A 13,812-nucleotide genomic window follows, 5' to 3' on the forward strand; every position below is an offset into this window, starting at 1 on the left:
TAAATTGCGCGGGCGATATGCTAAATAGCCCGGCGTAAGGGCACCTAATGTAAATGATCCCGCCGGGGGCGGGAATCATTTAAATTAGGCGCGCTCCCGCGCCGAGCGAACAGCGCATGCTCCGTCGGGAAACTTTCCCGACGTGCATTGCGGCAAATGACGTCGCAAGGACGTCATTTTCTTCTAAGTGAACGTGAATGGCGTCCAGCGCCATTCACGATTCACTTACGTAAACGACGTGAAATTAAAATTTCACGAGCGGGAAGGGCGGCTATACTTTAGCATTGGCTGCCCCTGCTACAGCAGGAGCAACCTTGCGCTAAAGTCGCCGTACGGAAACTCCGTACCTTGCGTGCGCAGGGCCCGCGCAACTTTTGTGAATCGGTGGTAGTATGCAATTTGCATACTATACGCCGATCACAATGGCCGCGCCCCCTAGTGGCCAACGCAAGAATGCAGCCTGAGATATGAAGGCATAAGGAGGCTTATGTCTGTCATATCCTAGGCTGCAGTCCGCGTAGCGATGTTCCTGAATCAGGGGCATTCGCTACGCGGGAGCAAAACAGCTATTGCGCCGCGCAACCTATGGTTGCGCGGGCGCAATAGCTTCTTGAATCTGGCCCATGGTGTGTATGCGGCATTAGGCTCAAGAATAATATCGATAAAATGATATTGGCACTTAGACTAAAATAATGATTCTAATATGCAATATATCACATAATTAGTGATAGCAGCCAGCAAACATAAGTGTACAATGATCATGAACCAAAACAGCACAAAAAACATTTACGTATGCAGCGCTAAAAATGTCCATGAACAGTTCAATTCATGTAAGATGTTACTGATGAATCAATGTATAGATAGAAGAACCCAGCACCAACTTCCAAAAGTGTTGAACAGCAGCACTTGGCATCAAGGTGATCAATTCAGGCCTCATACCAGATAGCAATGACCCTTAAGTTATAGAGACAGTGGGCGCCTCCTGCACTCGCATATCAGCCATCCCATTCACACATGGGCCCAGATTCAGAAAGGACTTACGACGGCGTACCTCAAGATACGCCGTCGTAAGTCCAAATGAGTGCCGTCGTATCTATGCACTTAATCAGAAAGGCAGTTACGCCTGAATTTGGCCAAGATACGACCGACGCAAGTCTCTTACGCCATTGTATCTTGGGTGCATATTTACACTGGCCGCAAGGGGCGCTTCCGTAGATTTACGCATCGAATATGCAAATGACCTAGATACGCCGATTCACAAACGTACTTGCGCCCGTCGGATTTAGCTACGCCGTTTTCGTAAGGCGTATGTCCGGCGTAAGTTTACCCCTCATAAAGCAGGGGTAAATCATGTTAAGGTATGGACGTCGGAAACGTCGGAACAGCGTCGTATTTTACGTTGTTTGCGTAAGTCGTACGTGAATAGGGCTGGGCGTAAGTTACGTTCACGTCGAAAAGCATTGAGCCGACGTATCTTAGGGAGTATTTGCACGCGCCGTTCGATCGGCCATGCATTTACATGGGGTCACGCTTCATTACAATACAACACGCCCACTGCCTTGCTACTTTGAATTACGTGAATTACGCTACTTTGAATTACGCGGGCTTACGCCGGCCCATTTACGATACGCCAACGTAACTTTGGGAGCAAGTGCTTTCTGAATACAGTACTTGCCTCTCAATGTTACGTCGGCATAGCGCATATGAGATGTGCTACGCCCGCTCAAAGATACGACAATGTATCTGAATCGCGGCCACGATGTTGGGGGCGGAGCCCTCTGGGCTCTCCCGGGGTTAAATTGGAGGTCAGGCATGGCTTGGATTTCATTTCACTCTTCACTGAGGACACACACAGCTGTGGAGATTGCCTGCTGTGTCTCATTACTTTTATACTTGGGATATTCACCATACTCAGGTACTTACTACATCCACCTTACTATATTTAGGCACGTTTTCTTTTTTATGTATTTAATACTGGTATGTGGTATAATGTGGTATATACTGTATCATTTTTGAATGAGCGGCGGTATAGTCTTTTTTAATTTAAAGTAACATTCGTGGCTTTCGCTGAAGCATGAAGACATGCAGCTCTATATATCTGTATAATTATTAATTTGTTGATTTTCTGGTTATAATTTATTTTCTGGGCAGGTTATATTATTGTTGGCATTACACTGCTTTATTATTTATACAATCACAAAAAAAACATAAAAACAACATATAAAAGTTTTAGCCCTCCTCGTATTATATAGTGTAAGTGCAATTATCAGTTCTTTATATCCCATAATCAGGCAGGTCCTCACTAGTCACATTATTAGGAGCAAATCTAATGAGCATCTTCGTCCATATAGTTTATAAGTAAGGAATAATTGTCCATTATCTACAGTTTCTATTCATGCACACTTGTTTACTTTTTTCATGAAACTAGAGTTTTGCTGTGGATGAAAAATGGCAACGTCCAATTAGGGAAGCGAGGCTGCAGAGTTACTGTGCATCACTGTCTTTCAAATTGTAAAGCAGACTCTTAACCCCCAGTAATCCATTCAAATGATATGCAGGTTTTCCCCATTTTCCTCACTTGAAACATATATTAACCACTTCCATACCAGGTACTTACGCAGCTTCCCGCCCAAGCCAATTTTCAGCTTTCAGCACTGTCGCACTTTGAATGGCAATTGCGCGGTCATGCTACACTGTACCCAAACAAAATTGGCGTCCTTTTTTCCCCACAAATAGAGCTTTCTTTTGGTGGTATTCGATCACCTCTGCGATTTTTTTTTTTTGCGCAACAACTAAAAAAAGGCTGAAAATTTGGAAAAAAAATTACGTTTTTATTTTTTTCTGTTAATTTTTTTGTAAATAAGTGTTCTCTTTCAATTACGGGCACTGATATGGCGGCACTAATGTTGACCGATGAGATGGCACTGATGGACATCGATGAGGTAGTACTGACGGGCACAGATGAGGTGGCACTGATTGGCGGCGCTGGTATGCGACACTGATGGGCACACATAGGCGGCACTGATGGGCACACATAGGCGGCACTGATGGGCACACATAGGCGGCACTGATGGGCACACATAGGCGGCACTGATGGGCACACATAGGCGGCACTGATGGGCACTCATGGGCGGCACTGGGCACTCATAGGCGGCACAGATGGGCACTCATGGGCGGCACTGATGGATACTTATGGGTGGCACAGATGGGCACTGATAGGTGGGCACTGGGCATGGATGGGCACTGTGGGGTGGCGCTGATGGACACTGGGGTGGCGCTGATGGACACTGGGGTGGCAGCACTGATTTTTGCCAGGTTGCCAGTCAGTGCCCATTTGTGGGCACTGACTGGCATCTTTTTTTTTTTCTTTATGCTTTTTTTTTATTTATTTTTAGACTTTTTTTTTTTATTTTTTTTCTGTCATTTTTTTTTTTTTTTGCCCACCCTGGTGCTCCAGGGTGGGCATCCCTGGTGGTCCAGTGTGGCGATCCGAGGGGGGGCTGCGCTGATAAACAATCAGCGCTAACCCCCCCTGTCAGGAGAGCCGCCGATCGGCTATCCTCTACTCGCGTCTGTCAGACGCGAGTGAGGAAGAGCCATCGACGGCTCTTCCTGTTTACATCGTGATCAGCCGTGGTTGGACACGGCTGATCACGTGGTAAAGAGTCTCCGCCGGAGGCTCTTTACCGAGATCGGAGATGCAGGGTGTCAGACTGACACCCCGCATCACCGATCGCCGCGATGCGCGCCCCCACGGGCGCGCGCGGCATGAAATCCTGCAGGACGTTCTAGAACGTCCTGTCAGGATTTCATAACCACTTCCCGGACGTAAATCGGCCATAGGCCGGGCGGGAAGTGGTTAAACAAGTCTGAACAGGGTTCTATACTCATGCATGCTAATCAAAGTCCAATTAATATAACCAGGAAAGTAAGGTTGCTTTTTAGAGCACTTGTCTGCTACTACTGTATATCAGCGCATACAGATAGTAAGTAAAATACGATGCAATGCATGTAAAATGTATACATACATTGGGCCAGATCCACAAAGAAGTTACGTTGGCGTATCCATTGATACGCCGCGTAACTTCTAGGATGCGCCGGCGTATCTTTTTTCTGTATCCAGAAAGCAAGATACGCTGGATGTTTGCTTAGATACGACTGACGTAAGTCTCTTACACCGTCGTATCTTAGTTGCATATTTACGCTGGCCACTAGGTGGCGCTTCCGTAGATTTACGCGTATAATATACAAATTAGGTAGATACGCCGATTCACGAACGTACGTGCGCCCGGCGTATCTATATGCGTCATTTGCGCAAGGCGTCGGACCGGTGTAAAGTTACCCCTGCTATAGTGAGGCGTACGCAATGTTAAGTATGGACGTCGGGACAGCGTACATTTTCCGTCGTTTATGTAATTTGCGTAAAACGTTCGCGAATACGGCTTTGCGTAAGTTACGTTCACGTCGAAAGCATTGACTATTTGCGACGTGATTTCGCGCATTCGCACTGGGATACGTCCATGGACGGCGCAAATGCGCCGTTCGTAAAAAACGTCAATTACGTGGGGTCATGCTAGATTAACCACTTCCTTACCGCGTCATTGTGAAATGACGGCGGCAGGAACCCCTCCTCGATCCAGGAGGACGTCATGTGACGTCCTGGGCTTTCCGGGTGGATATCTGAATGATGCCTGCAGCTAGAGGCATCATTCAGATATCCTTTTCTCCTGCCGGCGATTCTGCACAACGTAAGAACGATCATAGCGGCGATTCCGCTGCTAGATCGTTCTTACAGGCGGCGGGAGGGGACATCCCCCCCCTCCCGCCGCCATCCGGTGCTTCTCCGGGCTCTCCCGTGCCATCGGGGGCCCGGAGAACGAATCGTCCGGCGCTGGCAGGAAGCATAGAGATGACTGGTGACCAGATGGTCACCAGTCATCTCTATGACCGTCGGAGGACCCGGGCGCGATGTGATGACGTCACGCCCGGGTCCCCGTAAGTAAACAAAGCCGCAATTGCGGCTGCTAAGCAACCGTAAGCATGAGATCGGTGAATTTTTTTTTCACCGATTTCATGCTTTCCAGCCTGGAGGATAGATGTGGGGTCTTATTGACCCTGCATCTCTCCATAAAGAGTACCTGTCACACACATTCCTATTACAAGGGATGTTTACATTCCTTGTAATAGGAATTAAAGTGATAATAAAAAAAATAAAATATAAAAAAAAAGTGTAAAAAAAGAAATAAATATGTAAAAAAAAAAAAAAGAAATAAAAAATATTTTTTTAACGCCCCTGTCCCCAGTAGCTTGCGCGCAGAAGCGAACGCACACGCAAGTCCCGCCGACATATGTAAACGCCGTTAACCACATATGTGAGGTATCGCCGCGTGCGTTAGAGTGCCAGCAACAATTCTAGCACTAGATCTCCTCTGTAAATCTAAACTGGTAACCTGTAAAAAATGTCAAAGCGTTGCCTATGGAGATTTTTAAGTACCGAAGTTTGGCGCCATTCCATGAATGTGCGCAATTTTAAAGCGTGACATGTTAGGTATCTATTTACTCGGTGTAACATCATCTTTCATATTTTACAAAAAAATTGGGCTAACTTTACTGTTTTGTTATTTTTTTAATTCATGAAACATTTTTTTTCCAAAAAAAAGGCGTTTGAAAAATTATTGCGCAAATGGCGTGCAAGATAAAATGTTTCAATGACCGTCGTTTTATTCCCTAGGGTGTCTGCTAAAAAAACATATATAATGTTTGGGGGTTCTGTGTAATTTTCTAGCAAAAAAAATATGATTTGTACATGTAGGAAAGAAGTACCAGAATAGGCCTGGTATGGATGTGTGTATAACTGCCCTGTATGGAAGTGGTTAACATACAACACGCCCACTCCAAGCCTACTTTGAATTACGCGGGCTTACGCCTGCCGATTTACGTTACGCCGGCGCACATATGGGAGCAAGTGCTTTGTGGATACCCTACAAGCCACTCGGAGTCACGGCGGCATAGCGCATATGAGATGAGCTACGCCCGCCTAAATATACGCCCGTTTTTGTGGATCTGGCCCAATGCGTATATAGTTGTGATTTCCAGCCAGCAGGTGGAGCTCTAGTCTGCTCTTTACATATTTACCCTACTTATATTAAACATTTGAAAAAGCTTGAAAAAGTCTGTTTACAAAATTTAAAGTGTATTAAAGCGTAACTTTTGTTGAGGAAAAAAACATTCCCCTCTGGGTGATCTATGTACATAGTAGAACAATAGTGAAGCGCTAAATGGTGTGCACAATGATTAAAAAAGCACAAAAAATGAAATGTGAACAAAATGTAAATAAAGTCTGTATAAAGACCCCATAAACAAAATATATATAAAGTCAGTGTGAAGACCCTAAGAACAAACAAAAGGTATATGAAGTCCGTATAGGGGCCCATGTCGACGGCTTTCCAAGACGAAAAGCGTTGGGTTTGCATTATAGCACCCCATACTGCTTTTATTTGTATTGTTCACGTGATCCTACTTTTATATTTTTATTTTGTATACCAATAAAACCTGTCACGGTTTTGTTTTGACCTGCACCATTTGGAGCATCTTTTTCTTTTTTCATTTTTTCCATTTGCCTTACGAGCCCATTGGGGCCTTCCATTTATGTCCTGCTACTGAAGTTACGTCCACCCAGTTCTTGTGATCGGTGATACTCATCTCATCTGACGTGTCCAGTCATCGTCATCTGGGGAGTTCTTCTACGCAGAGATTTAGGTCCGCCGAGACCACCACGCTCATGAGACTTTCTGCCAAAAAAACAGCTAAGTCCACACCCTCCGGTAAGAGTACCCTACTATACTTACCTCTTCCATATGATGCCTTGTTGATCCCTTCAGACAACTATATATTCAACCATCATGTTTTTATTCATCACCTTCCCTATGGAATTCTAAGTGCACTGCACTGTGTGATCTATTTCATCAACCTAGTGTCACATTCAGTGTGATATAGGACCCTATACGGACTTCATATACCTTTTGTTTGTTCTTAGGGTCTTCACACTGACTTTATATATATTTTGTTTATGGGGTCTTTATACAGACTTTATTTACATTTTGTTCACATTTCACTTTTTGTGCTTTTTTAATCATTGTGCACACCATTTAGCGCTGCACTATTGTTCTACTATTTTCTCTACTTTGTTTGTTTGAGTGCTAGCTGCTTTGTTTTATATTTATGTTTGGTTTAGCGCAGTGTTTTCCCCTTTTTTTACATTTGATCTATGTACATTACAAGGATTTTAACAAACTTTGTAGCAGATTTCTACTTTTTGTTGTTCTGTGTTTGTGTCCATGTGGGAAAGAGAGTCTATTTGGAGTGGGTTATCAATCAGCTGTGCACCTGCAGAGCTCTAATGAGGAAATCTGCTGGGCCTGCATTCTTTTAGACGTGATTTCCTATTGAAAATATCTCACCAAAAATGTTGTTTTGGGTTTTTTTTTGCAGAGGATGCCTAATATCTGACTTGTATCTTAGTGCAGACTTCTGGTAAAATCAGTGAGCCAATCACACAAGCGGGAAATTATGTTTCTGAGGGAATTCTGTGTAGAGATGGCCTGGCGGTTCGCCCGGCGGTCTTTTCCCGGCAAACTTTGCTCGTTCGGTCTGCCAAACAGTCGGACATCTGGCGATATTCACGGCGGTCCGCCATTTTACATTGAGAAGAACTTTGACCCATGACACATCCATCAGGTGGTGCAGGACAGCCAATTGAGACATTTCAGCACATGGACATATCCCCTACCTTATAAATAGACCTGATCTTACATTCTGCTTTTTGTCAGTGTAGGGAGAGGTTGCTGTTTGGCGCAGATACAGGATGTATTGAATCAAATAGCTATCTAAAAGGTCCACAACAGTCCTTTCAAGGACTGGTATAGGTGTACTACTTGCTGTGCAGCATATAGGTGTAATACATTCATATACTTTTTGTAAGTGTAGGGACAGGTTGCTGTGTGCAGAGCAGGGACAAACTGTAGTGACACAAATCGTTACCTAACAGGTCCACAAAAGTCCTTTCAAGGACTGGTATAGGTGTACTATTGTTTGGTGTGCAGTAAATAGGGGTGTAATACACTTATAATATACTTTGGAATACAGAAAGCATATTATAGTGGATTTGTATTGTGCAGCATTGTGACTGGTGGTGAATTTGGTTACTGCAGAATTTTTGCCTCTTTCGCTGCGTTACCTCTGCTACACACTGACAAAATTTCCTGAAAATAAAGTTTCATAACTGGTGCGATAAACCAGCGGCCCCCCAAAACGACAGATTGAAGAGGGGTGTTATGTAAAAATATACTTTCATAATAGTGTATTTGGGTACTGCAGAATTTTTGTCGCTTTCGCTGCGTTAACTCTGCTACACACAGTGACAACATTTCCTGAAAAAAAGTTTCATAGCTGGTGCAATAAACCAGTGGCCCCCCAAAATGACAGATTGAAGTGGGGTGTTATCTAAAAATATACTTTCATAATAGTGTATTTGGGTACTGCAGAATTTTTTTCGCTTTCGCTGCGTTACCTCTGCTACACACAGTGACAAAATTATCCATCAGAAGACATTTCCGATGCACAGCCATTCTTAGCATTGGATCAGGAAGAGGAGGTAGCAACAGCCGGCACTCAGCAGTCTGACGACAGTACCCAGATCAGCCCAAGGAGGTTGGTGCCTGCTGTTGCTGCCTACTCCGAGATCTCTATTGTTAGTGATGGGGAAGGTGACGTAGATGATGACATGTCTACAGACCTTACGTGGGTGTCCACAACAGAGGAAGAGGAGGGGAGTTCAGAGGGAGAAATGGACCAGCAGATAGGGAGGAGAAGCAGGCCGAACTTACATTGCACAGAAGGGACAAACCAGACCCCTAATGTATCAGGAGCGAGCCATCAACCATGTACGGTCACATCTGGCGCTCCCAGGACGCCGGCCCATGGCTCTGCAGTGTGGGCTTTTTTTAACGTGTCCGCTGCAGACAATAGTGTTGCCATCTGCAGCCTTTGCAGTCAACGCATAAGTCGCGGTAAGCCCAACACTCACCTAGGGACGACCGCCTTAAGAAGGCACCTGGCCTCTCATCACGAGGCCAGTGGGAGCAACGCCATCAGAACCCACAAAGCCACACTCCAGGCTCTCACCATCCAGCCTTTTCTCCTTCTTCTTCTTCTTCTTCTCCTCTATGCTCACAATTGTCCTCCACTCCACCTTCCATCATGCCGTCCTCACGTTTTTCTGCAAAAAGGCAGGCTTCCGTGGCCCAAATGTTCGATCGTAAAAATATGACGCCAGGTAACCCTCTTGCCCAATGGTTGACCGCTGGCTTGTCGGAACTGATAGCCCGCCAACTACTGCCTGTCACGCCCCTGACGGTAAGAGCCTGATGTGCGGAAGACGGCCTCCCTTGCAGCTCTGACTCCGAGCTCCTGGTAAAGTGGACAGGAGACTCCAAAGTACAAAGTCGCACGAGTGCCTTGCAGGATCGCTGGTGAGTCGCTAAGCTGGAGTTGCTGAGCAGGTAGCGGAGAGGCACAGGTGCAGGTGGTAGTCCCAGGCAACTGTCAGCGGGTAGAGGAAGTGGTCAAGCCGGGTCATGCACTATCGGACACGTCTGGAACACAGGCGGAAGCCGGAAGCGAGGTCACAGGGCAGGCTGGGTCGGTATTGGGCTGGCAGCAGAGTAGCAGAATCAGTAGGCGAAAGCAGGGTCCAAAACAAGCCGGGTCGGTGCAGGCGGAGAGCAGGGGTATCAAAGGCAAGCCGGGTCGGGTCAACGGTACAGGAAACAGGATACAGGTTACTAGGTAGGTTAGCCAAACGCTATAGAACGGACAGCACCTGAGTCCAAGAAGAGGCCAGCCTAAATAGCCTGTCTGGCGCCAAAAACACTCAGAGAGTGCACGCCGCGGCGCCCGCACGTGCACGGGAGCGCGCACGCGCGCTAACGGCGCTCCTGTGGAAGCTGAAGACCCAGCTCGACCTCTATGGCCGCCATTTTGGGTGCTGGCATGCCCTTCCTGACATTGCCCCCTCCTAATGGGCAGCCTCCGGATGCCCAATCTAGCCAACTTGTCAGGATGAGAGTTCTTGAAAGCTTGAACGAGCCTTTGGGCGTGAATATTGTCTTCCGGTTCCCACGAGTTGTTCTCCGGTCCGTATCCCTGCCACTTGATTAGGTATTGAACCTGATTCCTCCTTCTTCTGCAATCTAGTACCGCTTCTACTACAAATTCTTCCTCGCCGTTCACAAGCACAGGTTCAGGTGGGCCAACGTCTCGATCAGGGAATGGATTAGACACAGCAGGTTTTAGCAGGGTTACATGGAATACGGGATGGACCCTTAAGGAGTCTGGTAACTCGAGTTCATAAGCGACATTATTGATTCGCCTCTTCACAGGGAATGGTCCCAGAAACTTAGGTCCTAACTTTTTCGAGGGACAAGCGAGTTTCAGATTAGTGGTTGCCAACCAAACTTGGTCGCCTGGATCTAGTATTAATTCCCCTCTTCTCCTTCTATCAAAAACTTCTTTGTTGTAAGCCTGGGTCTTGGCCATTGTTTCCTGTAACACTTTGTTGTTGGTATTAAAGAAGTCCACTGTTTCAAGGACGGCAGGTACTGAGCATTCAGGAATCGAGTTGAACAAAAAGGATGGGTGAAACCCATAATTTGCAAAGAAGGGCGATTGCTTGGTGGCAGAGTGGGAGGAGTTGTTATAGGCGAATTCGGCCAGAGGAAGTAAGTGCATCCAATCGTCTTGGGAGAAAGAAGAAAAACAGCGAAGATATTGTTCGAGAGTCTGATTGGTCCTCTCCGTCTGTCCATTCGTCTGCGGATGGTAAGCTGATGAAAATGAAAGTTCGATCCCCAGGGATTCACATAATGACCTCCAGAACCTAGAGGTGAACTGGACCCCTCTGTCGGAGACTATGTTTGCCGGTGCTCCGTGAAGTCTTATGATTTCTTTTTTTTTGAAAATTTCTTTTTATTGAAAGTTTTTGTTGACATAACAAAACATACATTTCTTGGTAGAACACCAAGTAAACCTTTGGTCAACATGACCATGTGCATACAACAAGGCCATCACAGATGGCTAAACCCAATTGAACCCCCTCCCTCCCTCCCCCCTACTACTCAGTTCCCCCCCCCTGCGACACATCAGCGCAGGACTCCTCTGCAAGAAAAAGAGATGTACACCTTGCTGAGAGTTCATACTCATTCATATTCCCGATGCACCGGAAGTCGGTCAATTGCAGGTATAGAAATGTATGCAGAATTCAGACTTTATTTACCTATTCACACTATCCAACCGTCTGGTCAGATTCGTACCAGGCCCTCCATACCTTTTCAAATTTACCCACACAGCCCCGAGACAGGTAGGTTGCCTTGTAATATGGGAGCATAGCATTCACCAGCCCCTTCCAAAATGCTATCTCTGGTGCCCCCGGACTCTTCCATTTGAGCAAAATAGCTTTTTTCCCGTAAAATAAGAGTATGCTAAGTAACGTTCTATGCGCCCTAGATGGGACCACCTCCTCCACCAAGCCCAACAGACAAACACTGATTTCTCTAGGTATGGGTACCCCCAGTACTCCCTCTATGCAGGATGTGACCCCTGTCCAGAACTGCCGAATCTGTGGGCAATCCCAAAACACGTGGTGTGCGTCTGCTGGCGAAAAAGTGCACCTCCAACATTCAGGTGGCACCGACGGATAAATCACTGCCAGCCTGGCTGGAGTGTAGTAGCTTCTGTGCAGAAATTTGAACTGAATGAGTCTGTCTCGAGCCGCCACTAGATATTTGAACGGACGATCCCACATGTCATCCCACTCCTCCCCTTGTATACCAGGGACCTCATTTGCCCATCGCTCTCTGCATTTTACCAAAGCCTTAGGACTAATTTTAAACAATTCTTTGTATGTCACTGATAGAGTTTTGGGCAAATCTTCAGTCATTAGGAGGTCTTCTAGTCTTGAAGGAAAGGATGCAACCGTCTGTGTTTCAAACTGTGTCTGGAATGCGTGTCTCAGTCTCAAATACCGGAAGAATTGTGTGTTGGGAAGGTCATGTTTGACCTTCAACTGGTCAAAAGTACCCCATCGCGCGTAATGTCCTTAAGTAGTTTGATCCCCTTGCTCGCCCAACCTACAGCATCATCAAATTTATAGAATTGTTGGAGCTTCGGGTTCATCCACAGGGGAGTCGAAGGTGAGACCCCTGTGTAGCTGGGACAGGCCAATTTTTCCACCTCCACCCATGCCCTAACTGTGGCCTTCATAGATTCTGTCAACGGGAGGTCCTTTCCTGTACCTCGGTGTATTGCTAACCGAAGGGTCTCATAAGAGCCTAAGTGGGCTGCCTCCAGTATAGTAGCTGAATCTCCCTCATCTGATATTAACCATCTATGTATGAAAACTAGTTGCCCCGCCAAATAGTATTTGCGCCAATCAGGCACTGCCAGCCCTCCCTGTCCCCATGGTTCCTGAAGAACCTTCAAACCCAGCCTAGGTGATTTTGGTGCCCAGAGAAATGTGGTCGTGATGCTGTCCAATTTCTTGAAGAAGGACTTCGGTATCCATACCGGAGCATTCCTCAGAAAATAGAAAATGACTGGGAGAATCTTCATCTTTAGAAGATTAACCCTGCCAATCAAAGATAGAGGGAGTTTTTGCCAAGTCAATGCTTTCTGCTTAAAGAATGTCAAAAGGGGGAGTAGGTTAAGAGACATGTAATCCAACGCATTCGCCGTTACCTTCACACCCAGGTAAGTTATCTGTGTCTTATGATTTCTTTGATGAAGACCTGTGCGGTCTCCTGTGCAGAAGGAGTGCCTTTCATAGGTAGAAAGTGGGCCATCTTGGATAAGCGGTCAACGACCACAAAGATGGTATTATAGCCCCCGGATGGCGGCAACTCCACAATAAAATCGATGGAAATCATCTGCCACGGTCTGCTTGGAACCGGCAGTGGCTTGAGTAGGCCCCAGGCCTTAGACCTGCTGTTCTTGTTACGGATACACGTGGTACATGACTCCACATACTTTTTACAGTCTTTCTGTATCTCGGGCCACCAGAATGTTCGTTGCAACAGTTCGGACGTCTTATTCGTACCAAAATGTCCCGCAAGCTTGTGGTCGTGGCACAACCCCAAGGTGGGGACTCGCAGGCTTTCTGGCACAAAGACCTTGTCTCCGTGCCAGAGTAGCCCATCCCTTGCCAACAGAACGGTCCCGAGTGGGGAAGGGTTACCTACTGAAGCTTGCTTAATTTGATTGATTAAGTTTCCTTGCAACAGAAGAAAGTTGCCAGGAGACAAGATTGTATCGGGCGGGGAAGTTTCTTGAGGTTTGCTAAACATGCGTGACAACGCATCTGGTTTTATGTTCTTTGATCCTGGTCTGTATGTCAAATGAAAGGTGAATCGGGAAAAAAAAAGTGCCCATCTGGCCTGCCGTGGTTTTAGTCTCTTTGCCGTTCTCAGATATTCAAGGTTCTTATGGTCCGTGTAGATTAATATTGGGTGTGCGGCCCCTTCCAGAAGATACCTCCATTCTTCTAAGGCCGCTTTGATCGCTAGGAGTTCGCGATCCCCGACATCGTAGTTCTTCTCCGCACTGGACAATTTACGAGAGAAGAAGGCGACAGGGTACAACAGAGCTTTAGGTCCCTGTCTCTGGGAAAGTATGGCCCCGACTGCCGTCTCTGACGCATCCACCTCAAGAACATATGGTTGGGCCGAATCAGGGTGTTTCAAGACAGATGCGGAGGTAAAT

Source organism: Rana temporaria, chromosome 4 (genome assembly GCF_905171775.1).
Source record: "Rana temporaria chromosome 4, aRanTem1.1, whole genome shotgun sequence".
Lineage (NCBI taxonomy): Eukaryota > Metazoa > Chordata > Amphibia > Anura > Ranidae > Rana > Rana temporaria.